The sequence below is a fragment of the Triturus cristatus genome, chromosome 3_1, assembly GCF_964204655.1.
Source record: "Triturus cristatus chromosome 3_1, aTriCri1.1, whole genome shotgun sequence".
NCBI lineage: Eukaryota > Metazoa > Chordata > Amphibia > Caudata > Salamandridae > Triturus > Triturus cristatus.
Genome location: NC_140583.1, coordinates 92,622,941 through 92,635,756, shown reverse-complemented (window position 1 = coordinate 92,635,756; position 12,816 = coordinate 92,622,941).

The following is a 12,816-nucleotide window of genomic DNA, read 5'->3' as shown; positions in this document are numbered from 1 at the left end:
TACTCTCCATACATTCCAGAACCTCTGAACTCCGAGTTACCTGCCCAACAGATACCTCATGTCAGTCACATAACTCTAATCCCGATAGGGCATCAAATCTGTTATGAGTTACAATATTGAAACCATTACCTCCCTGGCTACCAACATTATATACGTATTCTCCATTGGGAGGCAGTGACTGGGGGGGTGTACATGATCTAAGAGGACCAAGGGTCGGTGGATTTCTAATCAAGTGGGAGTAAAAAAACCCTAAGGGGCGTATACAAATACTATTAGGAATGTTGGCCAATGCAGCGGCTCTGAGTAAGACTGTGGCAGCATGTTGAGGATGCCTAAAATTGACGATAATGCAATCACCATTTGTAGCCTTGCTAGATGGTCCGATCCAACTCACCCTTCTTGTTGTTATTATTTGATCGGCAAATTTAACGGGAAACCCACAATTCTTATTAAGCCAAAAGACCGTCCTAGTCTTTAAAGAGTCATGAGTTTCCTCAGGCACCTGATATGCATGAGACTCAATGGGAGGGACATTTGTAAGTACAGCCACATAAGGTGCACAATCAGGTGGAAGACTGACATGACGAATTTTCTTTACATGACTGTAAGCTAGCTTTCCCTCAGGAATTCCAGTAACCCTGGTGTTCTGCATAATTGGTATATTGGGATCAGGTAGGGCAGGTTCAGCAACAGCCAATGTATTCTGCCTGTTATTTGGTAAATTATTTGGAAAATTTCCTCTGCTTGTTCCCATACCCTCCACGATTAGTTTATTATTTACTTCGTCTGAGTTTCCTGATGCTACAGCCAGATGCGAATTTAACAACCCACCTAATCTTTCCACTTCCAGGGCCATTATATCTAATTTAGATAGCAAAGGTAGCATCAACTCAGTGATTTTTGCCTCTATTTTTTCCTACAGAGAGTGAATTAGAAGAGTAATTGGTTCCAGATCAATATTAGAACTAGTTCCACCCATGCCACTACCTTCCTCTAGGTCCTTTTGCACAACCCCACTATTAGAGACTCTATTACTCCTCCCTGTTCTAAGCTTACAGTTCTTCCCCCCAAGCTTAACTTGTATCTTCCTGCACAGTCTTACTGGTCTATGGTGGGGTGATGAGAGTGATGTCTCTTCCTCTATTAAGTCAGGTACTAATTCTGGGTGATCTACAGTCTGGTCTGCATGTACCTGAACTTCAGTAGTTACGGCAACCCCACTGCCCCCTTCTTGTCTATCTGTGGCAGCTACAAACACCAAGGGAGAGGGCAACTCTGCAGATAAGACAGAATCGTTACCTCGCCCTAGTGAAGCTCTGCGGGTATTATTAATTTGGTTCACCTTTTGAACAAGATAGTTTTCCATGGAACCAACCCCCATGACGGGTTTATTCGTCTTAACCTTAGCCATGTTGTCAACCGTAACAATAATCCTTGCAACAGTACAGGTTTACCAGGGATTGTACCAAGCGGCTAACTTCTAGTGACACATAAAGTTATGCACAATACAATTCACAATATAATGAATGAACAAGTTCCACAGCGAATACATACAGGGTCCGTGGCCCAGCCCTGTCTCCTCTGGCCTCTGAGGGCGACAGAGGGCCCGCCGTTTGCCCGGGCTTAGCCCGGCACCGCCCGCGCGCATCCCGCGACGCGGGGGCTGAGTTCGAATTTATGCGCCTCCGTGCGCGATTGTTACGAAAGCGGACTTCCGCCGCTAGGGCTCCTGGGGGCTGTAGTCCTGCACTCTGCGGCTGCAAAGAAGTGTTGCTGTGGCGGCGGCAGGAGAGCTGTGTGGGAAGCCAGGAGCTGCACCGGGACCGGGTATGTGGTGGAATACAGATGGTGGCAGGATACCACGAAGTTCTAGAGTCGCCCGCTCTGCCGGGGCTGAGTTCGAATTTATGCGCCTCCGTGCGCGATTGTTACGAAAGCGGACTTCCGCCGCTAGGGCTCCTGGGGGCTGTAGCCCTGCACTCTGCGGCCGCAAAGAAGTGTTGCTGCGGCGGCGGCAGGAGAGCTGTGTGGGAAGCCAGGAGCTGCACCGGGACCGGGTATGTGGTGGAATACAGATGGTGGCAGGATACCACGAAGTTCTAGAGTCGATTTGCATATGGCTGGGTCTCATCTGAATTCCAAAAACCGATGGACTTGATGCAGCTCTGACTAACTATCAGTGACTGAGATTAATTCAGTATTCCATCCATCACTTTTTTGTACTCCTTATTTTAACTCCATGACACATGCTGGCTTCTCTATTAATGAACTATTATGAACTGTGGTAAATTGTGCTGTTGGCAAAGAGGCTTTTTTTGTACTCAAGAAATGTAAGTCAGGCTGAGGCATTGCAAACTCATTACATAAATTGAAAAAATGCCTAGTGGGTTTGATATATACATGGTGCATACATCCACAACTTCTATACACATTATTATGCACAGCCCAGTCATAGATGGACGTTTAGGCTAGCCAGGGTTAAAGAACTTTGTAATGATGAATCAGGGTACGGAGTTGTATTGCAGAAGAAGGATTTATTTCATAGCCCAGAGCAATACACCTCATCCAAGCAGGAGCAAGACCTGTCTTCATCTCTCCCCACATCAGTTGCTTTCCTTAACTCTCAATGGAATGTTTAATAATTACTTCACTAAACAGAGTCACTAGCATCAGCAACTAGACATCCTCAGACACTTCCTGCTTTTAGACTTTACTTTTTATTTCACTGTGGCAACTTGAATTCCTCATTGGTACCCATCCTTGAAGAGGATACAGAGGATACCACACACCTACTTCCTTTCAATAAGATTCATATTACAAAAGATAAATAAAAGTAAGAAAAAATAGTCCTTAAAACAAGATGGTTTCTTACAGATTCTACCACTTCTCAATGAGGCACCGTTGCAAAGCCATCCTGTGCCCTGGGCACCTCCCAACTTTGTACTGACTGGTACTGGTGGTAACTGACTCTGACTGACACTGGGATTTGCCTAACCAGGCCAGTGCTATGCTGAAAACACTTAGGGGTATATTCACAGGAACGTGTGCTAAACATCACCAAAAATTTTTAACACAACTTTCCACATCGCAGCCTATCGTGGGAAAATAACCCTGTGCCACAACAAGGCGGTACCATGTGATAGTCTGCCGAAAACGCGGACAATTAGCGCGAAACAACCACCTGGATGGAGATAAAAACACACACCACAACACAAAAAATACCTGCGATGGACCAAAGCGCGATGAAGAAGTCAGCGATATGCAGCGCCAGGCCTGCAACACACACCTGGCAAGTGGGAAAAATCACCATAAAAGTAGAAAAAACATACAAACACAAACTGACCAACACCCAAGCACCATGGAGGCAGCCGGAGCAGGCGCAGAGGACAAGCGCAACCCCACAAGCACCCCGGACGACCAGCCCGGGACCTTGAGGACAGGGAAGGGCAAGCACAAAAAGAAGAGGAAGACAAAGTTCAGTCTGCAGGATCATAGTCACGGAGGTGATGGAACACCATCAACAACTGTTTGTCACCTCCAACGTGTCATTGGGACAAAAACTGGAATATGGCGAGACATCATGGACAAGGTGAATGCCGTTGGAGAGCACAAGAGGCCAATGGACGAGGTCAAGAGGCGATGGAATGACATCAAGCGAAAGACCAAGGAGAAACTCACAGCCAACCAGAAGGCAGCAATGCAAACTGGAGGTGGGGGCCCAGCGCTACAGCTCGTGCTGGATGACATGGAGGATCTGGTGTCGACAGTCATCAGTGTGGATACTGTGGCCGGAGTCAGGGGACCGGACACCGCTCGACAGGACACAACACAACCGCAACAGGGTGAGTAACCATCAGGTACTGGGGGGAAGGGTGTAGATGGCCACGATGGCACACATGCACAATCAAGCAGAGCACAGTGCACACTCTCAATAACTCTGGGTCATCGGCCATATCTATAGACTGTCACAATGTACAATGCCATGCTGTCTGAATGTCAACATGTACCATGCGACTACATACATGTGGACACATTGCAATACACCATCTCCCCTTCACATTGCAGGGCCACCGTCAACACCCCCTGCAGAGCAATCCCAGCCACTCTTCACTGATGACGAGGAGGACAACCCCAGCATCCACGCACAAGCCCTCCTAGACATCATTGACATCATACGTTACTCACCTCTATGATCAGGGATGCCCAGCTGCATCGAGGAGACCCCACCCACCACCCACACCACCCAGCACGAGGCACCCACGGCCCTGGCAGTCTCCCAAGACCCCCAGGAACAACACACAGCCTTCCAACGCCATGTGCTCGAGGCCCAGAGGGAGATGGCTGTGCAGGTGCAGGTAGGGTTCGGCCTCATGGCTACCAAACTGGACGCCATCCATGGGTGTCTAGGCCCACTCCATGGTCTCCAACGAGCCCTGCCTGATATTGCTGGAGTTCTGACGCAGAGAGAACACCTGTCTGCTCAGAGGGGAACCAGCGAGACCAGCCGTGAGCTGGCACACATGCAGAGGCTCATGGAGGACATGGTGCGGATGGAGGAGGAAAGGATGGCAGCCACCGCTGCACACCAGCGAAATGTAGCTGGGATCTACCATGCCCTGCATATCATCATCATGGCATTGCTGCCACAAGGCGTGGCACAGATGAATGCTGCTGTTCCCACACCATCCACATCTTCACCCCCTGGTGTGCCATTGCCTCACAGTGCGGCAGACGTATCCACTCCGCCACCTGATGTATCAGTGGCACACAGTGCCTCAGCCGGTACTGCAACACCCACAGGTGGGGCAGAGCACACATCCGGGGACGAGGACATGGATGGGTTTGTGATCAGGAGGCACTAGCATTCATTTCCGCCACCTGGCCTGTTTCTGCTTGGTGCCGCACATGGCCCCATGACCTTCCACTGACCCCCAATACACTCCTATGCACTCACCTTGGACAGCGACATGGACTGCCATATCCTGTTTGGTGACCAATGACACGGCGACCAGATTGCGGACTGAACCCTTCCTCTTCCGCAGTTCTTGTCATCCCCAGATGGACTCTGGCTGGCCCTCAATGGGCCCATATTGTGTAGTGTGCTCTGCATTGCCATGTACCTCTCCAGCTGCAGAACTGCACTGGATGTGCAATAAACATCCAGTGACGCACTGCTGTGCTATGTCTTTCATCATTCATGTATGAATGTGTGGATGAATGTAGGCACAGTGATTTCCCTTGCGTCAAAGATGATCATCCTGTGGGATGCCAGTCAGAGGGTGGCACATTGCATATTGTGTACCGGGTCCCGTGAATACTACAACAGAGACACACGCGTCAGTCACTTCTATGTCCAGACATGGACTGAACCACGCCCAGAGCCCATGAGTCATTGTTGCAAGCCCTGCACTGGCATATGGCAGGCCAGACCACTCCGCTTATGCTCCGAGGGTGGGCCCTCATTGCTACCCGTCGCAGGTGTACTCGCTGGTGGTGTGCAAGTCACTGGTCTAGTTGTCAGCATGTCACAGCCACTCCCTGAGGGCAGGTTTGCACGCACACCACACCCATCCGGCACAGGCGTCACAGGCCATGTGACTCCGACAACATAAGGGGCCAACAACGTCACATTCCCCTCTGTCGGTGGTGACTGGATGACGGACGCTCCGCGGTTCTCAATCATAAAGGGCCCATGAGTTGTTGCGCACAGGGTTAGTGACACCTGAGTCCTTGCGGCCGTAACAGGCCTACCACCACGTGGCGCTGACTGGGGTTGCACAGGGTTAGTGGCACCCAGAGCATTGCGGCCGGCATAGGCACCCCGCTAAGGAACGGTGACTTTGGGTGCACTGAGGTAGGGGCACCTTAAGCTGCTGAGCGACTGTGCAGCCTGCGATGATGCCCCGTCCTGGCGGTCTGGACAGCTCAGGTTTTGTTTGCCCTGCTGGACTGCAGTGTAGGCCAGAGCCAGCGGGCAGCACAGGCCTACCGCCACGTGGCAGTGCTTCCAGGATCCCAGAGTTAGTGGCACCTATTGGGCTGAGTGGGTGTGCAGCCTGCGATGAGGCCGGGTGCACTGGTATGTCCTCTGCCATGGAGTAATCAAGACCCAGCTCCAAACGTGAAACCTGGTGGCCTGCGGAGCGGGGCTGCATGGTGTGGAGGATGCCATGTCCGTGGGGCCCGTGCTTGTGGCTTGCAGTGGCACATGGTGGGACCTCCTGTCTACACGCCGGTGGAGGAAGGTGAGCAGTGAGGCCTGGGTGTGCATGGGTGGGCATGCTCCGATGGGCAGCGAGAGGGGCTGGGGTACCTCTGTCTGGGTGTTCATGGGCGGGCGGGCGATGTTGTCTTGTGCAATTGTGTGTACTATTCCAATCGTGTATCTGGACTTTGTTTCAGATGACAGGTCTGTCTCAGATGTGTGACCTGGTGAACTGCTAAACATACCTGCAAGTGGTTGGAGACACACCGGTGGCAGCAGGTGAGCAGTGTGGCCTGGGTGCACAGGGGTGGCACTCTCTCTCTCACTCCCCCTCTATTCTTCTATCTCTCCCCCCTCTTTTCTTCTCTCTCTCTCTCTTTCTCCCTCTCTTCTTATCTCTCTCTCCCCCTCTCTTCTTCTCTCTCTCTCTCACACCCCCCTCTTCTTCTCTCTCTCTCTCTCCCTCTCTTCTTCTCTCTCTCTCTCTCCCTCTCTTCTCCTCTCTCTCTCACTCCCCCTCTCTTCTTCTCTCTCTCTCTTCCCTTCTCTTCTTCTCTCTCTCTCTCCCCCTCACTTCTTCTCTCTCTCTCCCCCTCTCTTCTTCTCTCTCTCTCTCCACCTCTCTTGTTCTCGCTCTCTCTCCCCGTCTCTTCTTCTCTCTCTCTCTCTCTCCCCCTCTCTTCTTCTCTCTCTCTCCCCCTCTCTTCTTCTCTCTCGCTCTCTCTCCCCGTCTCTTCTTCTCTCTCTCTCTCTCACCCCCTCTCTTCTTCTCTCTCTCTCCCCCTCTCTTCTTCTCTCTCTCTCTCACTCCCCCTCTCTTCTTCGCTCACTCTCCCTTTCTCTTCTCTCTCTCTCTCTCTCTCTCTCTCTCTCTCTCTCTCTCCCTCCCTCTCTCTTCTTCTCTCTCCCTCCCCCTCTTTTCTTACCTCTCTTCCCCCTCTCTTCTTCTCTCTCTCTCTCCACCTCTCTACTTAACTCTCTCTCCCCCTCTTTTCTTCTCTCTCTCTCACTCCCCCTCTCTTCTTCTCTCTATCCCCCTCTCTTCTTGTCTCTCGCTCCCTCTCTTCTTCTCTCTCTCCCCCTCTCTTCTTCTCTCTATCTTCCCCTCTTTTCTTCTCTCTCTCTCCTCCTCTCTTCCTCTCTCTCTCCCTCTCTTCCTCTCTCTCTCCTTCGCTCTCTCTCTGTCCTTTGATGTGCGCAAAACACACCTTCTCATCATGATTTTTGTCTTGCAGGCTGTGACCTACGGATTGTCCTGAGGAGAACCGCCATGTATCTTCATTTCATTTCAGTGTTCATTTGAATAAACTTTCATTTGTTGCTTCGAAAGTGAATGTGTGATGCTCATTTTTGTGATAACACCTGCATGTCACCAGTTGTGATTGTGTGACATCAAGCGGATTATTTTGTGCATGTTTAGGTGTAGCTGATGTGGCATGTCTTTGGTCGGGGGGTGCCGGGGAGAGGGGGTCCTAGGGGTGGTGGCGGTGGGTTTGTTGCCCTTTCGGCCCTCCAGGCTGCATGTTCAGTTGCCCGGGTGCCTCTGTTGTTCTTCAGGTGTGGCTGTGGGCTGGGCTCCGTTTTGTGGTGCAGGCTGTGGTCCGACTTTGCACCAGGTCAGAGCAGGTGTTATTTTACTGCTGCTAACACGCGTTATCGCCTGTTTTCTGTTCTTATCGCAGTTTTGGCTGTCGTTGTGAATGTGGAGTGGTGTTGTCGCGGCTTTTGGCATGGGAATGCCTACCTGCATCTCATTAACGCTAGTTGCGGCGGTCATCTGTGGCGATGTTTTTTGCGGCTGCTATCGTGGGTAAACTGGTGCTGTGGGATGGTAACACCAGCTTGTGATCGGGGCGATAAGTTTATCGCAACTTTGGCTGCGATAAAGTGCTGTTAACTCGGCGATAGATCCTTTTGAATATCTCCCTTAGAATACAGTGAAAACACCTACATACACTAGGGTACTCTATGGGTTGGGGTACCCCCGTGATTGGCATGACCTACACTATAAGCCCTTAGTACATACATAATAGGGCAGGGGATTGAAACTACTTATCAGTCCCTAGTACATAGTAGGGCATGGCAGTTTAGAGGCCAGCAGCCTTTTCTGCACTTGCATGTGTGCACTGCTGAAGCCTGAGATCAGTTTAAAAGCAGCCCTGGGTTCCATGACTGCTTTTAAAAAGTAAATTGTGCCCAAACTCGACTTTTGTGTTTGGGGCACTTAAAAATGGATAACCTACAATGTGTGCCCAAACTCGACTTTTGTGTTTGGGGAACTTAAAAATGGATAACCTACACTGTTTTGGCATATTAGAAACCCCCAGGGTCTCCCCTAGGTGTCCCATGGGTGGAGGGTCAGGTATTTATAAGGTGGACCCTTATAAAATGAGTTTTATATGCCTTGGGTTAAGTGAAATTTCACATTTCACTCCCCACATTGTGAGAAAGTGCTGCCTAAATCTTCTTTGATGCTAGGAGCATTGTGGAGAGAGGATCTGCAATATTTCTACAGATTCAGAGCCCCTAAAGTCTCCCCTAGTTGTCCCATGGGGTGGGGGTCCTGTAGATGTAAGCGAAGTACTTATAAAATATGTTTTTATAAGACCTGGTGCTGGAAATATGGCCCAAGTCATTTTTCCCAGTGCAAATCCCATACCACATAGGTTAACATGGAAATAGGTTATTAACTAATAACTCCTGATAGGAGAATGATAGAACTTCCATTCAAAGACTTCCCAGAATGGTAGTGATAAATCCAACAATATGATATTGTTGAATTTCTCCCAAAATGTACAGACAAGAAGTTTTAAGACTTTGTTGTTTGTAAGTCCAGATTCAGCCTTCCAGGGTCAGTCCTGATTGGTCAGAGTTAAGTGAATTAGCCAGGCTGCTCTGAAGAGGTGATAAAGAGCCCCTGGGGTTAACCAGCTCTTCTGGGAGGGCAGTGTGCTGTTCCACAGGAATGCCAGGGCAGGGGGAGGAGTCGTAAACCATGGTCTTCACAGAGGAGGGAAGAAACCAGTGTCATTTACAACTCTAAACTTTTCACCTCAGCCAGAGCTGGGCTTATGGAAGGAATGCACAGATGCAAGGGGGAGAGTCTATGGAAAGTAGCCATCCTAGGGGTGTGTTTAGCCAGTTCTTACCTCCCTGCCCGAAAATCAGCCATTATGAATTTGGAGGATTTGGTGCACTCTGGGAAAAAATAATGCCACACTCTACAAGATGTGGTCATAACCTTGGGGAGTTGCCCTGCTCCCATTGGTCAGGAGTGATCTCCTGCTTGACACAGAGAACTTGGAATAAGTATCTGAGCGGGGCAGAGTTTTTAAGGTCTGCTGCTTGAAACCTAAGGAAGCAAGACGTTGCCATGCTGAGAATTTTGGGTGCAAATTCTATGGCCTGCCCTCTGAAGACCGCACCAGCTGAAACTACAGCCCTATGGATTACCTTGCTGTGAAAGAACTGAAGAGTGGATTCCCTGCAAGCTACAGGTTAACAGAGCTCACCTGCAACATCACCACCAAGGATGCTCATGCCAGAAGAACTACAAGTGGATTTGTAAGGGTTTTGTCCAAGTGGATTGTGCGAACTGAAGTCCTCAACTTTCAAGGACCATCTTGGAGCTTCCAGACCCTTCGAGTGAGTTTGGGACACTTTAGGACCCTTTGGGGAACTTCAGGAAGAAGTTCCAGAAGTTTGGAGAACTTTAGAGCAACTTTGGAAAAAAGCTCCATAGGGGGACCGACTCAACCGGGTCAGCCAAGCAGCCTGCCTTCAACCGCGAGCTGGTCAAGCCATCCAGGTTCGTCCCCCTAAAAGCTCCGTAGGTCCGACTTCCAGAGTTTGACTGGGAGTAGAAGAAATCAGAGGCCGGCGAACCCTCACCGAATCCAGCCTGGTGAAGAGCATCGAGGGACCCAAACGAGAAAAAGCTCCAGAAACGTTTTTAGGTCTAAAGGTAAAAACTGTGATCCGGATCTACCGCGAGTGGCAGCCGCACAGGGCTCCATCGTGGTCGGCCTAAAACCTTGACTTTGAGCCAGTCTATCGTGACCAGATAGCCCAATATGGTGCTATAAGTTTCTAATTGCTATATAATGCTAAATCTTTGAAAATTCATATCTCCTGTTCCCTACATTGCATTTTTGTCGTTTTGGTGTCATTTTAAAGATAAAAATATTTCTTATTATTATAAATTGGTGTTGGATTTTTATTATGTGTTGTACCTTAATTATTTACTGGATTGTTGTTTTTAAATGCTTTACAATCTGTCTTTGAAGTTAAGCATGCCTGCTCGCAGCCAAGCTACCAAAGGTTGAGAATGGGAATAATTTTCTAAGACCTAATCTAAGCCCTATACTGTGTTAGTGACTTTATTGCCAGCGGCAGACCTACATTTGCCCCTACCAATAATCCACTTTCCAACAGGCATGAAGTCAGTCTTACCTCTCACCTTACCCTTCATCACATCACTACGCCAATCAAAACATTTTCACCTCCAATTGTCACCACTCTATTCAGGTTTCATCAGTTTTGACCGCATTGCGAAAAACTTTGACAACTCTCCAAGGCGAGGAATATTTGGAACAAAAACCACACATCCTGTAATTATTGGTTTTTAGTAAATCACTAATTTCTAATACAATCTTTTTTACAGCTTTGCGATTGTTAAATGGCATCTTTCTTTTCCTCATCTTTTACTATACCAATTTCCTTCAGTCCTTAATTTTGCCATTAGTCTGACAACCATCAGGGTACATTTCATTCACCGAAACAGGACAAATCATGCTATTTCTGAATAGTTCAGACAGAGTAATCCCCGTGAAAGAGTGGGAAGTTACCCTGTATATTTACACCTTATTCATCCCTTCCTTCTGCCAACACAAATTGTTGGCTAACACTCTCTGAATAGTTTCTGTCACTACTTTGTTAAACCTTTTTACCGCTCAATTAGCTTCTGGTTCATAAAGTGATGTGACATTACGTTTAATGCCTCTATCTACCAAAAAAATCCTCTTTTTCCCTTGATACAAGCTGAACCCCATTATCTGTTAACAGTGTCCTCGGAAAGTCTTCCCTACCAAAAACATCCACTAAAAACTTGATTCTATGTCCAGACCTGATGCGAGGATTCTGATGAACCTTCTTTGCTTTTATTAGCCAGCAGCCTTTAATAAAAAACATCTGCTTTAATCTTTAATTTGAAAAGAGAGCAAAAAAACCATCCTTAATCTTTATTTCTAAAAAGAAAACACTTAAAACTAAAAATCCCATTAGTCCTCGGGAGAGCACTCCCACAACAATCAATAGCATCACAGCTGTTGTCCATAGGGATAGCCAATCCGGGCCTACGAATGCTTGCAATAGTTCTTCCTTAGCTGTGATCCCCCTCCTTCTTTGCTGCTCGCAGCCTGCAGTTGTCATTTTTTCCTTCTTTCCATTGTAAACGTGTGAGCATAGTATAATTGACTTTCATTTACTTGTAATTCCAGTGATTGTTATGTATTTGTTGTTCTGGCAACAATCCTTTCTAGAAACTTTTTCGGGCTGTAGGAGTGCCTTTCCTATCCTTTGCGGCCGATAGTTACAGTACTGTGCTGCTCTACAGTCCGCAGCCCGCCAGATGGTGCTGTGTCTCCGGCTCCTTCACCATCAGGCGCTCAATTCCTGCCAGTTACGATACTGACAGGATGCAATGCACAGATAGATGCTGTGCCCACCAGAGCATTGCCCGGAGAGACCGCAGATAGCGATAGATGCACCAAGCCCTTCAGCTATACCAACCACAGCCCAACTAAAACCTGAGTCTGCACCTGCAGAGCCCCCCTGGGTGGAGGGGGTTGACTCAGCCGCCTTTGAGCGCTGAAAACACGCTTCATGGCAAAAAGCCTCCCAGTCTTCCCACCTTCAGCCCCTGAGCCTCAGTTAGAAGCCCCTCCCTTGTCTCCACACCGGCAGGTTGACGACCTTCCCTCTGATGAGAAGGCGGGTCGTCTAGACCATGGCGGCCATCTCCCCTTCCCAGTGAACTACCCTCAGGGTCAAGACAGTCTGACATGCTGAACCCTACTTCCCCAATCCATGGAATGGGTTCCCTGCGACAAGGTAGAGCAGTATATGGCCAACTGCCTACTCAGGCCATTGGACAAAGAAGCGAGTAGCTGCTTGAGAGGGGAATTTCCTAGGTCAGTTGAGAGGAGAAAGTAGCCCAAACTCCCGAAATTGACCCAAAAATGGCTACGTTCCTGGTTAAGTTTATGAGGGAAACTAAGAAAGGGATAGATACCTTTGGCAGGCTTGACAGTACTAGCTTTTAGATGCAGTCGGCCCCTGGACAAAGATACTGGACATAGCAGAGGACGCCAAAGCATCAGGCATCGTGATTTCCCCAGAAACCCTTTCAGAATGGGCGCAGAGAGCGGTTATCTTTTTGGGTAATGCCAAATGCGACTTGTCCATGGAACGCAGACGATCTCTACTGATAAAGTTGGACCCAAAGCTTGGGGACCGAGCTGTCTCAGAGGCGGCAGCAGTGGTCCAGGAGGCCCTCTTCGGAGACCCCTTTGTCAAGGAACTCTGAAAGCTTTTGGTTAATACTTTCAGTT